This window comes from Taudactylus pleione, unplaced genomic scaffold (assembly GCF_031769625.1).
Source record: "Taudactylus pleione unplaced genomic scaffold, aTauple2 ptg000154l, whole genome shotgun sequence".
In the NCBI taxonomy this organism is placed as follows: Eukaryota; Metazoa; Chordata; class Amphibia; order Anura; family Myobatrachidae; genus Taudactylus; species Taudactylus pleione.
This window is the reverse complement of record NW_028284556.1, coordinates 565,807-585,865: the sequence shown is the minus strand read 5'-3', so window position 1 is coordinate 585,865 and position 20,059 is coordinate 565,807. Positions and strand designations below refer to the sequence as shown.

Below are 20,059 nucleotides of genomic sequence, written 5' to 3'. Positions count from 1 at the left end.
CCAGAATAAGAATGCTAATTCCTCCCAGTTCTTTATTAAATGGCACTGGTCATAGCATCTAGGAACTACAAAGATGGCTGCCACAGGTTATGAAAGAACTACAAAGAAGGCCGCCGTCCCTATCCGAAGTATTATAACGATCCATAAATATTGGAAGAACAGTGATGGAATACAAACAGTCAAGGAAAAACATTGAACATCTTATGTTAAGAATGGCAAACCTCTGTTTTCCGATTGACCCCGATTAGTGTTTGACATAGCACTCAAAACCATAAAGACGACTGCTACAAGTGGTAAAAGAACTACAAAAATGGCCGCCGGCTTCATGTAAAAGAACTACAAAAATGGCCGCCGCTTTAATGTAAAAAAACTACAAAAATGGCTGCCGCCTTCATCTAAAACAACCTCATGGTCTACTAATACAATTACAAGCGAGCGACACATCCTCCGGTGGGGACCTGGAGATGGAAAAATAACATCTTAATAGCTATTTAGTGGTGATGTAATATGGGGACTGGTAGTCACTTAACCAATACTACATTGAACAGGAAGTGACGCGGTGCGCTCATCCTGTGTTCTCCCTGCATTCCACCTAGACTGGCATTATGTTAAACCAATACCAGCCCGCGGACCACATGACCGGAAATGATGGGGTGCGCCTCACATGCATTCCACTTGGACAGAACTATAATCATGAAGCTGAAAAACATTGACTCACATAATTTATTTGCTTTCTATGTTTTATATTGTTTATAATGAGTGCCATAATACAAATTTTATTGTTAAAATCTGGACATTATATGGCTTTTTGACCTGAAATAGGTAACAGGAAATGATGTCACGAAATGAGGACATGTGCTTCCTGTACTTAAGGTATATAAACCCTGCTCTGTCTCTATGCATACACTTCCCCTTGATGAAGTCCAGAGGACGAAACGCGTTGGGACCCTGACCTTGCACTTTATGAACTCTTCACAAAATACTGCTGGAAAAGATAAGCTATAAATCCGATTTATTTTAGAAAATATATATTTATTTTTCACTAAAAATCGCTATTTATTATCTTTTAGTACTAGCTTTTTATCCATTATTTCTGTGTATTTATGTCATTGTGTGTTGTCTATGAATTGTTTTATTTAATTAAAAAAAATTTATGCACATTATTTATGCAGTTTTAAATATATTTATTCATATATATTACACGGTTGTATTTATTGCACAAAGTCACTTGTATGTCACGGTCCTGGATAAGGACAAGGATATAAACACAAAAAATTGTTTTTGCACAGGTTGCGAGATTTGCACAGGTTTAATTGGTTCACTGTATATGCACTAGGAGGCGCTTGTGGTCAGCTATATTGTCATATTGTTTCCTGTACCAAGGTGGCCTAGCCATGGCCACCATTTTTTGTTGACCAAGCAGACACCTTATACTTATCAAGGGAGTGCTACATATACAAATAGTATATGTATATATATATATATATATGTATAATATTTCTATTATATTTCTATTAGATTTACCAATATAAAAAAACAAAAAACACACACTTGTGAAAGGTATTTCACGTTAAACAGAGTGGACAAATTTGGCGCTGTTTTCTTCTATTGATTTATGTTAAAAATTGGCTTTTCTTGAATTAAGCTGCCTTATAAACTGCCACCTGTATACACAAGAATGTCTATGAGAAATGATAGGGTTAATAAAAGGGGTGACCTTTGCCAAAAAATCTTTAATGAAAATAACTTGCAATATGAAAATGTGCCCACTGAGAACATAGATTTAATGTTCTGGGAATTAGAAAAGCTATTTACTAAAGAAATCAAGACTTGGTGGGATATCAAGGGACTGGAACACTATATCTCAGTAAACAGAGTACCCAGAGGTCTCAGACTATTAAAGAATCCCACCTTTGGTCTTGATAATTCTGAGTTCATGAAAGATTGGGACAGGATTCTACACACATGCTCCATGGAATTAATGACATTAATTATTAAGGAGAAAAAATCAAATCTTTCTACAATAGAAAGGGATATTAAAAGCAAGGAATCCCAAATGGAAGATTTAAAGGATAAAGAAGATTTCAAAATTAACAACACAGTATTAAATCGGAAGCTTGAATGAGTGGAAGAAGAAGTAATAAAAGGCAAGGAAAGGAAATTTATCCGAGACAAACAGGACTACGAATTGAACAATATCAAACACTGGAGTAGATTTCCTAAACAAAGACCGAAACCAAAAACATACAATAAGGAGGAGAATAGATGGCTACGTAGTACATATCAGAAAAAGAAACCATCGGCACATAAAGATGAGGATGAATCACCATACAACAGAGGAATACAGACAAACAACAGATTCAACACATTACAAAGGCTGGATTCCATTAGCGACACTGATTTTTTATCCCCAGGAACTCATCCCACTCCGCAACACACGAGAAGGCCCTTTTTCAGAGAAACAACCAAATTGGCATCACCAATGAAAAGAAGAATCGGAGAAGAAGAGGAACACGAGGGGGCAAACGGAAGAACATACAAAAGAAGAAACCTACACCATTAGATCCAACAGCACATGGAATTTTCAACTTATCCCAACATCAGCTTACACCACCTGAAATTTCTCTGCTCAGCAAAGGACTTAACTTTGCTCCAACAAGCAATATGAATACATTCGAAACCTTTATTGATTTAAATAAATTTATTAGGAACCTCACACTAAAAAGACATTACTTAAAGAAGGAAAATGCAATTGTAAATAACTTTGAGATGCAAAAATCTAAATCTGGCCTGAAGGGGAAGTCAAAATACTATCCGATTGAGTCCAAAGGAAGTCACATCAACATATTTTATGAAATGGTGAAAAAGGAACTTTGCGATGAAGAATTTGTGCCAACAAAGAAGCAGAATCTTAAGAACAGTGAAAAAGAGGCACTAAGAAATCTGAAAAAGAACACAAATATTGTTTTGAAACCAGCTGACAAGGGGGGGGGACTAGTACTTATGGATCGATCTTATTATTTGAAAGAAGCAAACCGACTTTTGGGGGACAAGGACTCATATATCTTACTTGAACAAGATCCCCTTAATGAATATATTGATGAACTAAGAACACTATTGGTATTTGAATTACACAATGAGATTTTAGATAAAAACGAATTCCAATACCTTATGAATACTAGTCCCATAACCCCCACTTTTTATTTCCTACCTAAAGTACATAAATCAATGGTAGAGCCTCCAGGAAGACCAATAATTGCTGGAATTGAATCACTCACTTCACACATTTCTGAGTATGTTGATATCTTCCTAAAGAAGTATGTACAAAACTTAGAGTCATACTTAAAAGACACGACATGTTTTACAAGCAGTGGAAAACCTAGCATGGAAAGAAAGCTACTCCTGGGTTACCATAGATGTTCAATCATTGTACACTTGTATTGAACACCACAAAGGAATTAACGCTTGTAGATACTTTCTTAATCAAGACCCTTCAATGAACCCAACACATAGAGAATTTTTATGTGATTTAATGGCTTTTATCTTGGAACATAATTATTTTAGATTTTTGGACCAATTTTACAGACAAATATGTGGAACAGCAATGGGGACGACGTTTGCACCCAACTTTGCGAATTTATTCATGGGATGTTGGGAAGAGGAGTATGTATATAATAACAATCCTTTTAAAAATAATATCATTTTTTATAAGAGATATATTGATGATATTTTAATGATTTGGGAAGGTTCAGAAGAGAATTTTAAATCGTTTTTATCACATATATCCGACAACAATATGAATTTGAAATTTACTTCCAATTTTAATAGAACTTCCATAGAATTTCTGGACTTGGTATTGACAGGGGATAATGAGATGATCTGCACAAGTAACTACATTAAAAAAGTTGATACAAACAGTTACTTACATTATAAAAGTAATCATCTGAAGAGTTGGAAGGACAATATTCCGTATTCACAATTCCACAGGATCAAACGTAATTGTAGTAATCCAACTATGTGTGATCAACAGATCCAAATCTACCAAGAAAGATTTCAAAATAAAGAATACCCGGAAGAAATAATTGGGAGAGCAATTCAAAAAACTACAAATCTGGTGAGGTCCGAATTACTAATATATATAAACAGAAGGTGAAAGAAGAAAATAAAATAATCCCCTTCATCACCACCTATAGTGGACAGGAAAAAAAGATAAGGGCGACACTTTCAAAACATTGGAACATCTTGCTGTTGGACCCTATTTTAAAGGATGTGATTCCACCAAAGCCACCCACTGTGTTCAGGAAAGCCAAAAGCCTTAAAGACTCGTTAGCACCAAGTCTCCTGAGAAGTGACACAACAGAACCCATTAGAACATTACCAAAATGTGTTGGATGTTACAAATGTGGTCGATGTAATATCTGTAAATATTTGAATCCACAAAGGAAGATCTTTAAGAATCATGATAATTCGAAGGAATATAAAATAAAGGAATTCATGAATTGTAATTCTACATCAGTGATCTACCTGTTAGAGTGTTCATGTGGTACTAAATATGTGGGAAAAACAAAGAGGCCCCTCAAGTTAAGGATACAGGAACATGTGAGGAATATCAAGAATAAAGTAGAAAATCACATGGTCTCAAGACATTTTAATACACACCATGGATCCAACCCAGAAGAATTGTCCTTTAAAGCAATAGAACATGTAACCATGGGAGAGAGAGGGGGAGATCTGGGCAAGAAACTTGCTCAACGTGAAATGTTCTGGATCTTCGAATTAAACACTTTATTTCCCATGGGGTTTAACGATAACTATGAAATAGCTCCTTTTATATGACTTAAGACACAATGATAGCGGTATAATATACATTATCATGTACCAAGGCGATTAAAGACAACTTTATAGATAAAAAAAAGGAAGCAAAAGTTTGGACTACAGTATTATTATTAAAACATGTTCTTATTTATGATATGGAGGGTGATGAAGCTGAAATGCGATTGATTACAGGTCCTCGTGGAGCAAAGTCCATAAATCTATGCATAAGTGAACACATACCTACAACCATACCAACATGTCAATGCCCAATCTCGTCTGATCTTGGAAGCGAAGCATGATTGGGCCTGGTCAGTACTTGGATGGGGGACCTCCTAGGAAGACCAGGTGTTGTAGTAAAATTGTGAATGGGAATAAAATGGCATATAGAATATGATATGGCTCCGAGTCTTGTTTTACAATTTTGCACCTGCATCAGTCACCTTTCCATCTAACATGTAATTTTTATGAATATAAACCTATTATTTAGTTGGTATCCATAGACTATTGTCTTTTTGTATAGTTCACTTTCTGCATTGACAATCAGGGAATGGAGTCTCTGATTAAATAGCTCATCATATTTGTGTCTGCCTTAATTTTCTCCTCTTTTTCAGGATATGTGTTAATGGTCAATAAAGACGTTTAGCATCCCAGAATAAGAATGCTAATTCCTCCGAGTTCTTTATTAAATGGCACTGGTCATAGCATCTAGGAACTACAAAGATGGCTGCCACAGGTTATGAAAGAACTACAAAGAAGGCCGCCGTCCCTATCCGAAGTATTATAACGATCCATAAATATTGGAAGAACAGTGATGGAATACAAACAGTCAAGGAAAAACATTGAACATCTTATGTTAAGAATGGCAAACCTCTGTTTTCCGATTGACCCCGATTAGTGTTTGACATAGCACTCAAAACCATAAAGACGACTGCTACAAGTGGTAAAAAAACTACAAAAATGGCCGCCGGCTTCATGTAAAAGAACTACAAAAATGGCCGCCGCTTTAATGTAAAAAAACTACAAAAATGGCTGCCGCCTTCATCTAAAACAACCTCATGGTCTACTAATACAATTACAAGCGAGCGACACATCCTCCGGTGGGGACCTGGAGATGGAAAAATAACATCTTAATAGCTATTTAGTGGTGATGTAATATGGGGACTGGTAGTCACTTAACCAATACTACATTGAACAGGAAGTGACGCGGTGCGCTCATCCTGTGTTCTCCCTGCATTCCACCTAGACTGGCATTATGTTAAACCAATACCAGCCCGCGGACCACATGACCGGAAATGATGGGGTGCGCCTCACATGCATTCCACTTGGACAGAACTATAATCATGAAGCTGAAAAACATTGACTCACATAATTTATTTGCTTTCTATGTTTTATATTGTTTATAATGAGTGCCATAATACAAATTTTATTGTTAAAATCTGGACATTATATGGCTTTTTGACCTGAAATAGGTAACAGGAAATGATGTCACGAAATGAGGACATGTGCTTCCTGTACTTAAGGTATATAAACCCTGCTCTGTCTCTATGCATACACTTCCCCTTGATGAAGTCCAGAGGACGAAACGCGTTGGGACCCTGACCTTGCACTTTATGAACTCTTCACAAAATACTGCTGGAAAAGATAAGCTATAAATCCGATTTATTTTAGAAAATATATATTTATTTTTCACTAAAAATCGCTATTTATTATCTTTTAGTACTAGCTTTTTATCCATTATTTCTGTGTATTTATGTCATTGTGTGTTGTCTATGAATTGTTTTATTTAATTAAAAAAAATTTATGCACATTATTTATGCAGTTTTAAATATATTTATTCATATATATTACACGGTTGTATTTATTGCACAAAGTCACTTGTATGTCACGGTCCTGGATAAGGACAAGGATATAAACACAAAAAATTGTTTTTGCACAGGTTGCGAGATTTGCACAGGTTTAATTGGTTCACTGTATATGCACTAGGAGGCGCTTGTGGTCAGCTATATTGTCATATTGTTTCCTGTACCAAGGTGGCCTAGCCATGGCCACCATTTTTTGTTGACCAAGCAGACACCTTATACTTATCAAGGGAGTGCTACATATACAAATAGTATATGTATATATATATATATATATGTATAATATTTCTATTATATTTCTATTAGATTTACCAATATAAAAAAACAAAAAACACACACTTGTGAAAGGTATTTCACGTTAAACAGAGTGGACAAATTTGGCGCTGTTTTCTTCTATTGATTTATGTTAAAAATTGGCTTTTCTTGAATTAAGCTGCCTTATAAACTGCCACCTGTATACACAAGAATGTCTATGAGAAATGATAGGGTTAATAAAAGGGGTGACCTTTGCCAAAAAATCTTTAATGAAAATAACTTGCAATATGAAAATGTGCCCACTGAGAACATAGATTTAATGTTCTGGGAATTAGAAAAGCTATTTACTAAAGAAATCAAGACTTGGTGGGATATCAAGGGACTGGAACACTATATCTCAGTAAACAGAGTACCCAGAGGTCTCAGACTATTAAAGAATCCCACCTTTGGTCTTGATAATTCTGAGTTCATGAAAGATTGGGACAGGATTCTACACACATGCTCCATGGAATTAATGACATTAATTATTAAGGAGAAAAAATCAAATCTTTCTACAATAGAAAGGGATATTAAAAGCAAGGAATCCCAAATGGAAGATTTAAAGGATAAAGAAGATTTCAAAATTAACAACACAGTATTAAATCGGAAGCTTGAATGAGTGGAAGAAGAAGTAATAAAAGGCAAGGAAAGGAAATTTATCCGAGACAAACAGGACTACGAATTGAACAATATCAAACACTGGAGTAGATTTCCTAAACAAAGACCGAAACCAAAAACATACAATAAGGAGGAGAATAGATGGCTACGTAGTACATATCAGAAAAAGAAACCATCGGCACATAAAGATGAGGATGAATCACCATACAACAGAGGAATACAGACAAACAACAGATTCAACACATTACAAAGGCTGGATTCCATTAGCGACACTGATTTTTTATCCCCAGGAACTCATCCCACTCCGCAACACACGAGAAGGCCCTTTTTCAGAGAAACAACCAAATTGGCATCACCAATGAAAAGAAGAATCGGAGAAGAAGAGGAACACGAGGGGGCAAACGGAAGAACATACAAAAGAAGAAACCTACACCATTAGATCCAACAGCACATGGAATTTTCAACTTATCCCAACATCAGCTTACACCACCTGAAATTTCTCTGCTCAGCAAAGGACTTAACTTTGCTCCAACAAGCAATATGAATACATTCGAAACCTTTATTGATTTAAATAAATTTATTAGGAACCTCACACTAAAAAGACATTACTTAAAGAAGGAAAATGCAATTGTAAATAACTTTGAGATGCAAAAATCTAAATCTGGCCTGAAGGGGAAGTCAAAATACTATCCGATTGAGTCCAAAGGAAGTCACATCAACATATTTTATGAAATGGTGAAAAAGGAACTTTGCGATGAAGAATTTGTGCCAACAAAGAAGCAGAATCTTAAGAACAGTGAAAAAGAGGCACTAAGAAATCTGAAAAAGAACACAAATATTGTTTTGAAACCAGCTGACAAGGGGGGGGGACTAGTACTTATGGATCGATCTTATTATTTGAAAGAAGCAAACCGACTTTTGGGGGACAAGGACTCATATATCTTACTTGAACAAGATCCCCTTAATGAATATATTGATGAACTAAGAACACTATTGGTATTTGAATTACACAATGAGATTTTAGATAAAAACGAATTCCAATACCTTATGAATACTAGTCCCATAACCCCCACTTTTTATTTCCTACCTAAAGTACATAAATCAATGGTAGAGCCTCCAGGAAGACCAATAATTGCTGGAATTGAATCACTCACTTCACACATTTCTGAGTATGTTGATATCTTCCTAAAGAAGTATGTACAAAACTTAGAGTCATACTTAAAAGACACGACATGTTTTACAAGCAGTGGAAAACCTAGCATGGAAAGAAAGCTACTCCTGGGTTACCATAGATGTTCAATCATTGTACACTTGTATTGAACACCACAAAGGAATTAACGCTTGTAGATACTTTCTTAATCAAGACCCTTCAATGAACCCAACACATAGAGAATTTTTATGTGATTTAATGGCTTTTATCTTGGAACATAATTATTTTAGATTTTTGGACCAATTTTACAGACAAATATGTGGAACAGCAATGGGGACGACGTTTGCACCCAACTTTGCGAATTTATTCATGGGATGTTGGGAAGAGGAGTATGTATATAATAACAATCCTTTTAAAAATAATATCATTTTTTATAAGAGATATATTGATGATATTTTAATGATTTGGGAAGGTTCAGAAGAGAATTTTAAATCGTTTTTATCACATATATCCGACAACAATATGAATTTGAAATTTACTTCCAATTTTAATAGAACTTCCATAGAATTTCTGGACTTGGTATTGACAGGGGATAATGAGATGATCTGCACAAGTAACTACATTAAAAAAGTTGATACAAACAGTTACTTACATTATAAAAGTAATCATCTGAAGAGTTGGAAGGACAATATTCCGTATTCACAATTCCACAGGATCAAACGTAATTGTAGTAATCCAACTATGTGTGATCAACAGATCCAAATCTACCAAGAAAGATTTCAAAATAAAGAATACCCGGAAGAAATAATTGGGAGAGCAATTCAAAAAACTACAAATCTGGTGAGGTCCGAATTACTAATATATATAAACAGAAGGTGAAAGAAGAAAATAAAATAATCCCCTTCATCACCACCTATAGTGGACAGGAAAAAAAGATAAGGGCGACACTTTCAAAACATTGGAACATCTTGCTGTTGGACCCTATTTTAAAGGATGTGATTCCACCAAAGCCACCCACTGTGTTCAGGAAAGCCAAAAGCCTTAAAGACTCGTTAGCACCAAGTCTCCTGAGAAGTGACACAACAGAACCCATTAGAACATTACCAAAATGTGTTGGATGTTACAAATGTGGTCGATGTAATATCTGTAAATATTTGAATCCACAAAGGAAGATCTTTAAGAATCATGATAATTCGAAGGAATATAAAATAAAGGAATTCATGAATTGTAATTCTACATCAGTGATCTACCTGTTAGAGTGTTCATGTGGTACTAAATATGTGGGAAAAACAAAGAGGCCCCTCAAGTTAAGGATACAGGAACATGTGAGGAATATCAAGAATAAAGTAGAAAATCACATGGTCTCAAGACATTTTAATACACACCATGGATCCAACCCAGAAGAATTGTCCTTTAAAGCAATAGAACATGTAACCATGGGAGAGAGAGGGGGAGATCTGGGCAAGAAACTTGCTCAACGTGAAATGTTCTGGATCTTCGAATTAAACACTTTATTTCCCATGGGGTTTAACGATAACTATGAAATAGCTCCTTTTATATGACTTAAGACACAATGATAGCGGTATAATATACATTATCATGTACCAAGGCGATTAAAGACAACTTTATAGATAAAAAAAAGGAAGCAAAAGTTTGGACTACAGTATTATTATTAAAACATGTTCTTATTTATGATATGGAGGGTGATGAAGCTGAAATGCGATTGATTACAGGTCCTCGTGGAGCAAAGTCCATAAATCTATGCATAAGTGAACACATACCTACAACCATACCAACATGTCAATGCCCAATCTCGTCTGATCTTGGAAGCGAAGCATGATTGGGCCTGGTCAGTACTTGGATGGGGGACCTCCTAGGAAGACCAGGTGTTGTAGTAAAATTGTGAATGGGAATAAAATGGCATATAGAATATGATATGGCTCCGAGTCTTGTTTTACAATTTTGCACCTGCATCAGTCACCTTTCCATCTAACATGTAATTTTTATGAATATAAACCTATTATTTAGTTGGTATCCATAGACTATTGTCTTTTTGTATAGTTCACTTTCTGCATTGACAATCAGGGAATGGAGTCTCTGATTAAATAGCTCATCATATTTGTGTCTGCCTTAATTTTCTCCTCTTTTTCAGGATATGTGTTAATGGTCAATAAAGACGTTTAGCATCCCAGAATAAGAATGCTAATTCCTCCCAGTTCTTTATTAAATGGCACTGGTCATAGCATCTAGGAACTACAAAGATGGCTGCCACAGGTTATGAAAGAACTACAAAGAAGGCCGCCGTCCCTATCCGAAGTATTATAACGATCCATAAATATTGGAAGAACAGTGATGGAATACAAACAGTCAAGGAAAAACATTGAACATCTTATGTTAAGAATGGCAAACCTCTGTTTTCCGATTGACCCCGATTAGTGTTTGACATAGCACTCAAAACCATAAAGACGACTGCTACAAGTGGTAAAAAAACTACAAAAATGGCCGCCGGCTTCATGTAAAAGAACTACAAAAATGGCCGCCGCTTTAATGTAAAAAAACTACAAAAATGGCTGCCGCCTTCATCTAAAACAACCTCATGGTCTACTAATACAATTACAAGCGAGCGACACATCCTCCGGTGGGGACCTGGAGATGGAAAAATAACATCTTAATAGCTATTTAGTGGTGATGTAATATGGGGACTGGTAGTCACTTAACCAATACTACATTGAACAGGAAGTGACGCGGTGGGCACATCCTGTGTTCTCCCTGCATTCCACCTAGACTGGCATTATGTTAAACCAATACCAGCCCGCGGACCACATGACCGGAAATGATGGGGTGCGCCTCACATGCGTTCCACTTGGACAGAACTATAATCATGAAGCTGAAAAACATTGACTCACATAATTTATTTGCTTTCTATGTTTTATATTGTTTATAATGAGTGCCATAATACAAATTTTATTGTTAAAATCTGGACATTATATGGCTTTTTGACCTGAAATAGGTAACAGGAAATGATGTCACGAAATGAGGACATGTGCTTCCTGTACTTAAGGTATATAAACCCTGCTCTGTCTCTATGCATACACTTCCCCTTGATGAAGTCCAGAGGACGAAACGCGTTGGGACCCTGACCTTGCACTTTATGAACTCTTCACAAAATACTGCTGGAAAAGATAAGCTATAAATCCGATTTATTTTAGAAAATATATATTTATTTTTCACTAAAAATCGCTATTTATTATCTTTTAGTACTAGCTTTTTATCCATTATTTCTGTGTATTTATGTCATTGTGTGTTGTCTATGAATTGTTTTATTTAATTAAAAAAAATTTATGCACATTATTTATGCAGTTTTAAATATATTTATTCATATATATTACACGGTTGTATTTATTGCACAAAGTCACTTGTATGTCACGGTCCTGGATAAGGACAAGGATATAAACACAAAAAATTGTTTTTGCACAGGTTGCGAGATTTGCACAGGTTTAATTGGTTCACTGTATATGCACTAGGAGGTGCTTGTGGTCAGCTATATTGTCATATTGTTTCCTGTACCAAGGTGGCCTAGCCATGGCCACCATTTTTTGTTGACCAAGCAGACACCTTATACTTATCAAGGGAGTGCTACATATACAAATAGTATATGTATATATATATATATATATATATATGTATAATATTTCTATTATATTTCTATTAGATTTACCAATATAAAAAAACAAAAAACACACACTTGTGAAAGGTATTTCACGTTAAACAGAGTGGACAAATTTGGCGCTGTTTTCTTCTATTGATTTATGTTAAAAATTGGCTTTTCTTGAATTAAGCTGCCTTATAAACTGCCACCTGTATACACAAGAATGTCTATGAGAAATGATAGGGTTAATAAAAGGGGTGACCTTTGCCAAAAAATCTTTAATGAAAATAACTTGCAATATGAAAATGTGCCCACTGAGAACATAGATTTAATGTTCTGGGAATTAGAAAAGCTATTTACTAAAGAAATCAAGACTTGGTGGGATATCAAGGGACTGGAACACTATATCTCAGTAAACAGAGTACCCAGAGGTCTCAGACTATTAAAGAATCCCACCTTTGGTCTTGATAATTCTGAGTTCATGAAAGATTGGGACAGGATTCTACACACATGCTCCATGGAATTAATGACATTAATTATTAAGGAGAAAAAATCAAATCTTTCTACAATAGAAAGGGATATTAAAAGCAAGGAATCCCAAATGGAAGATTTAAAGGATAAAGAAGATTTCAAAATTAACAACACAGTATTAAATCGGAAGCTTGAATGAGTGGAAGAAGAAGTAATAAAAGGCAAGGAAAGGAAATTTATCCGAGACAAACAGGACTACGAATTGAACAATATCAAACACTGGAGTAGATTTCCTAAACAAAGACCGAAACCAAAAACATACAATAAGGAGGAGAATAGATGGCTACGTAGTACATATCAGAAAAAGAAACCATCGGCACATAAAGATGAGGATGAATCACCATACAACAGAGGAATACAGACAAACAACAGATTCAACACATTACAAAGGCTGGATTCCATTAGCGACACTGATTTTTTATCCCCAGGAACTCATCCCACTCCGCAACACACGAGAAGGCCCTTTTTCAGAGAAACAACCAAATTGGCATCACCAATGAAAAGAAGAATCGGAGAAGAAGAGGAACACGAGGGGGCAAACGGAAGAACATACAAAAGAAGAAACCTACACCATTAGATCCAACAGCACATGGAATTTTCAACTTATCCCAACATCAGCTTACACCACCTGAAATTTCTCTGCTCAGCAAAGGACTTAACTTTGCTCCAACAAGCAATATGAATACATTCGAAACCTTTATTGATTTAAATAAATTTATTAGGAACCTCACACTAAAAAGACATTACTTAAAGAAGGAAAATGCAATTGTAAATAACTTTGAGATGCAAAAATCTAAATCTGGCCTGAAGGGGAAGTCAAAATACTATCCGATTGAGTCCAAAGGAAGTCACATCAACATATTTTATGAAATGGTGAAAAAGGAACTTTGCGATGAAGAATTTGTGCCAACAAAGAAGCAGAATCTTAAGAACAGTGAAAAAGAGGCACTAAGAAATCTGAAAAAGAACACAAATATTGTTTTGAAACCAGCTGACAAGGGGGGGGGACTAGTACTTATGGATCGATCTTATTATTTGAAAGAAGCAAACCGACTTTTGGGGGACAAGGACTCATATATCTTACTTGAACAAGATCCCCTTAATGAATATATTGATGAACTAAGAACACTATTGGTATTTGAATTACACAATGAGATTTTAGATAAAAACGAATTCCAATACCTTATGAATACTAGTCCCATAACCCCCACTTTTTATTTCCTACCTAAAGTACATAAATCAATGGTAGAGCCTCCAGGAAGACCAATAATTGCTGGAATTGAATCACTCACTTCACACATTTCTGAGTATGTTGATATCTTCCTAAAGAAGTATGTACAAAACTTAGAGTCGTACTTAAAAGACACGACATGTTTTACAAGCAGTGGAAAACCTAGCATGGAAAGAAAGCTACTCCTGGGTTACCATAGATGTTCAATCATTGTACACTTGTATTGAACACCACAAAGGAATTAACGCTTGTAGATACTTTCTTAATCAAGACCCTTCAATGAACCCAACACATAGAGAATTTTTATGTGATTTAATGGCTTTTATCTTGGAACATAATTATTTTAGATTTTTGGACCAATTTTACAGACAAATATGTGGAACAGCAATGGGGACGACGTTTGCACCCAACTTTGCGAATTTATTCATGGGATGTTGGGAAGAGGAGTATGTATATAATAACAATCCTTTTAAAAATAATATCATTTTTTATAAGAGATATATTGATGATATTTTAATGATTTGGGAAGGTTCAGAAGAGAATTTTAAATCGTTTTTATCACATATATCCGACAACAATATGAATTTGAAATTTACTTCCAATTTTAATAGAACTTCCATAGAATTTCTGGACTTGGTATTGACAGGGGATAATGAGATGATCTGCACAAGTAACTACATTAAAAAAGTTGATACAAACAGTTACTTACATTATAAAAGTAATCATCTGAAGAGTTGGAAGGACAATATTCCGTATTCACAATTCCACAGGATCAAACGTAATTGTAGTAATCCAACTATGTGTGATCAACAGATCCAAATCTACCAAGAAAGATTTCAAAATAAAGAATACCCGGAAGAAATAATTGGGAGAGCAATTCAAAAAACTACAAATCTGGTGAGGTCCGAATTACTAATATATATAAACAGAAGGTGAAAGAAGAAAATAAAATAATCCCCTTCATCACCACCTATAGTGGACAGGAAAAAAAGATAAGGGCGACACTTTCAAAACATTGGAACATCTTGCTGTTGGACCCTATTTTAAAGGATGTGATTCCACCAAAGCCACCCACTGTGTTCAGGAAAGCCAAAAGCCTTAAAGACTCGTTAGCACCAAGTCTCCTGAGAAGTGACACAACAGAACCCATTAGAACATTACCAAAATGTGTTGGATGTTACAAATGTGGTCGATGTAATATCTGTAAATATTTGAATCCACAAAGGAAGATCTTTAAGAATCATGATAATTCGAAGGAATATAAAATAAAGGAATTCATGAATTGTAATTCTACATCAGTGATCTACCTGTTAGAGTGTTCATGTGGTACTAAATATGTGGGAAAAACAAAGAGGCCCCTCAAGTTAAGGATGCAGGAACATGTGAGGAATATCAAGAATAAAGTAGAAAATCACATGATCTCAAGACATTTTAATACACACCATGGATCCAACCCAGAAGAATTGTCCTTTAAAGCAATAGAACATGTAACCATGGGAGAGAGAGGGGGAGATCTGGGCAAGAAACTTGCTCAACGTGAAATGTTCTGGATCTTCGAATTAAACACTTTATTTCCCATGGAGTTTAACGATAACTATGAAATAGCTCCTTTTATATGACTTAAGACACAATGATAGCGGTATAATATATACGTTATCATGTACCAAGGCGATTAAAGACAACTTTATAGATAAAAAAAGGAAGCAAAAGTTTGGACTACAGTATTATTATTAAAACATGTTCTTATTTATGATATGGAGGGTGATGAAGCTGAAATGCGATTGATTACAGGTCCTCGTGGAGCAAAGTCCATAAATCTATGCATAAGTGAACACATACCTACAACCATACCAACATGTCAATGCCCAATCTCGTCTGATCTTGGAAGCGAAGCATGATTGGGCCTGGTCAGTACTTGGATGGGGGACCTCCTAGGAAGACCAGGTGTTGTAGTAAAATTGTGAATGGGAATAAAATGGCATATAGAATATGATATGGCTCCGAGTCTTGTTTTACAATTTTGCACCTGCATCAGTCACCTTTCCATCTAACATGTAATTTTTATGAATATAAACCTATTATTTAGTTGGTATCCATAGACTATTGTTTTTTGTATAGTTCACTTTCTGCATTGACAATCAGGGAATGGAGTCTCTGATTAAATAGCTCATCATATTTGTGTCTGCCTTAATTTTCTCCTCTTTTTCAGGATACGTGTTAATGGTCAATAAAGACGTTTAGCATCCCAGAATAAGAATGCTAATTCCTCCCAGTTCTTTATTGAATGGCACTGGTCATAGCATCTAGGAACTACAAAGATGGCTGCCACAGGTTATGAAAGAACTACCAAGATGGCCGCCGTCCCTATCCGAAGTATTATAACGATCCATAAATATTGGAAGAACAGTGATGGAATACAAACAGTCAAGGAAAAACATTGAACATCTTATGTTAAGAATGGCAAACCTCTGTTTTCCGATTGACCCCGATTAGTGTTTGACATAGCACTCAAAACCATAAAGACGACTGCTACAAGTGGTAAAAGAACTACAAAAATGGCCGCCGGCTTCATGTAATAGAACTACAAAAATGGCCGCCGCTTTAATGTAAAAAAACTACAAAAATGGCTGCCGCCTTCATCTAAAACGACCTCATGGTCTACTAATACAATTACAAGCGAGCGACACATCCTCCGGTGGGGACCTGGAGATGGAAAAATAACATCTTAATAGCTATTTAGTGGTGATGTAATATGGGGACTGGTAGTCACTTAACCAATACTACATGGAACAGGAAGTGACGCGGTGCGCTCATCCTGTGTTCTCCCTGCGTTCCACCTAGACTGGCATTATGTTAAACCAATACCAGCCCGCGGACCACATGACCAGAAATGACAGGGTGCGCCTCACATGCGTTCCACTTGGACAGAACTATAATCATGAAGCAGAAAAACATTGACTCACATAATTTATTTGCTTTCTATGTTTTATATTGTTTATAATGAGTGCCATAATACAAATTTTATTGTTAAAATCTGGACATTATATGGCTTTTTGACCTGAAATAGGTAACAGGAAATGATGTCACGAAATGAGGACATGTGCTTCCTGTACTTAAGGTATATAAACCCTGCTCTGTCTCTATGCATACACTTCCCCTTGATGAAGTCCAGAGGACGAAACGCGTTGGGACCCTGACCTTGCACTTTATGAACTCTTCCCAAAATACTGCTGGAAAAGATAAGCTATAAATCCGATTTATTTTAGAAAATATATATTTATTTTTCACTAAAAATCGCTATTTATTATCTTTTAGTACTAGCTTTTTATCCATTATTTCTGTGTATTTATGTCATTGTGTGTTGTCTATGAATTGTTTTATTTAATTAAAAAAATTTTATGCACATTATTTATGCAGTTTTAAATATATTTATTCATATATATTACACGGTTGTATTTATTGCACAAAGTCACTTGTATGTCACGGTCCTGGATAAGGACAAGGATATAAACACAAAAAATTGTTTTTGCACAGGTTGCGAGATTTGCACAGGTTTAATTGGTTCACTGTATATGCACTAGGAGGCGCTTGTGGTCAGCTATATTGTCATATATATATATATATATATATATAAATAAATATATTTAAAAATACTAAACTTCAAGACATACAGTTACTAATTTCTCGATCAACTACTAAAGAAGACACTGGATTGGAATGTCACCTAACTGCGCTAGTTATTTGTTTATATAGAGGGATCGCAAATGTTACCTCAAATGTGTCACATTGCTCACAGCTTGCCACTGACTTCTTCATTCTCAGTCGCCTTTAGCCACAAGATACTTTGCAGCATTTCACGCATAGCACTATGTCTGCTTGGCTCAATATTCCGTGCTGAGGAGAGCTGCTATCACTGTGTCAAATCTACAGAGGTAATGAGCATCAGTCGGGACTGGGGGAGGGCTTCCTCTGGGTCCTAACTCCCTGTGCTGTTCGGAGTAAGTTCCTGACAGCTTACATGCATGTTCCATGCCTGTGGTGCAGCGGGCTCATGTGTATGGGGTCCCTCGGAAACTCTGGGCCTAGTATATGAGTACCCCCCTGTCGCCGGGCCTGAGCATAAGCGGGTCATTTGTCTTGCTGAAACTTACACTTTGGGTCTGATTCCTAATGTAACAAGCTCTGAGCTAAACTGTTATGGATTCATGGACCAAACAAAATACATTACTTCTCCAAATTAATGGTATTCCTTAGGACCAGTACAACTGTGAAGTAAACACTTTAGTAAGCCATACATAAAAACATATACGTTTTACAATCCCATTAAATAAGCAGCCAGAAGGATTTGCATTCTCCAGTGATGTGGGCCACACACATAGCGATATTTTACCCGATCTGGCCGATTCTGACACATTGGAACGACAGATCGTGTATAATATGGCCAAATCCTGAGTAAATCATGAGTCTCCACTCACGATGCAATGCGCGTCCCAGCTGGTCGCATATCGCATCTTCAGATCTGCCGTGCAGTAGGGCACATCTGACAATCTAGGACATGATGCACTGTGAAAGTCTGGATGCAGGAGAGATCGTTTGAAGATTGGACACCAAATTGTGTGCAGATCGTGTGGAGATCGTGTGCAGAGCTGCCGGGGAGAGTTTCAAGGGAAATCGTACACAAATCGTACACATCGGCTGATCGTGTGCAGATCGCCATGTGTATGGCCACCTTGACTTTCATTCTGTCATAGCAAGCAGAAAAAAGCAAAATGCGTATTTTAAATAATTTATCCGAAAGATTACTAAATGACTTACTGCACATGCAAATTTCCTCCAATGTAAACATTTTCTACAAGAATCACTAAACTTAGGAGTTTATTTACTAAGCAGTGTTAGGAGACAGAGTGAAAAGTGATAAGAAAGTGATAAGGTGCCAGCCAATCAGCTCCCAACTGTCATTTTTCAAACACAGCCTGTGAGATGACAGTTGGGGGCTGATTGGCTGTCACCTTATCACTCTCTTCTGCATCACGGGATCGCAGAAATCCAACATGTTGGATTTTCGCGATTTGACGATCGCGATCAAAAAATAATCGCGATCGTCAAATCGCCGACATTTAAAATGGAAAATGTCTGCGATCCGGCGACGGATCGCAGAACATCGATCGTGGGAGGTCGGCGTTTCCACCCGGAAACGCCAGCACTTCCCATCGCATCGCCGGATCTCAAAATCCGGGGTCTGATGTATGGCCAACTTAACACTGCTTAGTAAACAGACCCCTAATTTATTAATCAACCACTTCCCAACAATACAACAGCAACAAATATTTTTTTCCCTGGAGGACACATAAATAAAGTTAACAATACACTTTGCTAAAGGGTTTTCATGGAGCATAACTCAAATATTCAATACTGCAGTTTGACTTATTTATTGTTACATCCAAATGTGTAGTGCATAAGGATTTTCAAACAGGTGCTTTGAATGAAAATTTTGTCTCTGTTCCAAGTTGATTTATAATCTGGAAGTGAAATCATCTGAAGCAAATAAAAAATTCCAGGTGGATCTAGGCGATGAATTGCCGCGATCCCGCAATGCTGCAACCCGGCATCGCAGGATTGTAGAAATACAACATGTTGGATTTTCACGATTTGACGATCACGATCAAAAAATCATGATTGTTTAATCGTGGACATTTAACATGTCAAAATTCAGCGATCCTGTTATGGATCACTGAACATCGATGTTGGGCGGTTGGTGTTTCCACCCGGAAATGCCGGCATTTCCCATCGCATCGCCGGATTGCGACAATCAGTCGCTGATGTATGGGCAGCTTATGATGCACAAGCTGCAGGTGGTCTAACCTATTGTGCCATCAGCATGCGTATGATAAAAATAAATTATGGAATGTAAA

At 36.3% G+C, this 20,059-nt stretch overlaps 3 pseudogenes; all 3 read left to right on the top strand.

Annotated features, from left to right (window-relative positions):
- Positions 1-5,053: 5,053 nt before the first annotated feature.
- On the top strand, positions 5,054-5,172 carry LOC148521836 (5S ribosomal RNA; annotated as a pseudogene).
- A 5,343-nt stretch (positions 5,173-10,515) lies between these two features.
- LOC148521835 (5S ribosomal RNA) lies at positions 10,516-10,634 on the top strand (annotated as a pseudogene).
- Positions 10,635-15,984: 5,350 nt separating this feature from the next.
- On the top strand, positions 15,985-16,103 carry LOC148521834 (5S ribosomal RNA; annotated as a pseudogene).
- The last annotated feature ends 3,956 nt before the right edge of the window (positions 16,104-20,059 follow it).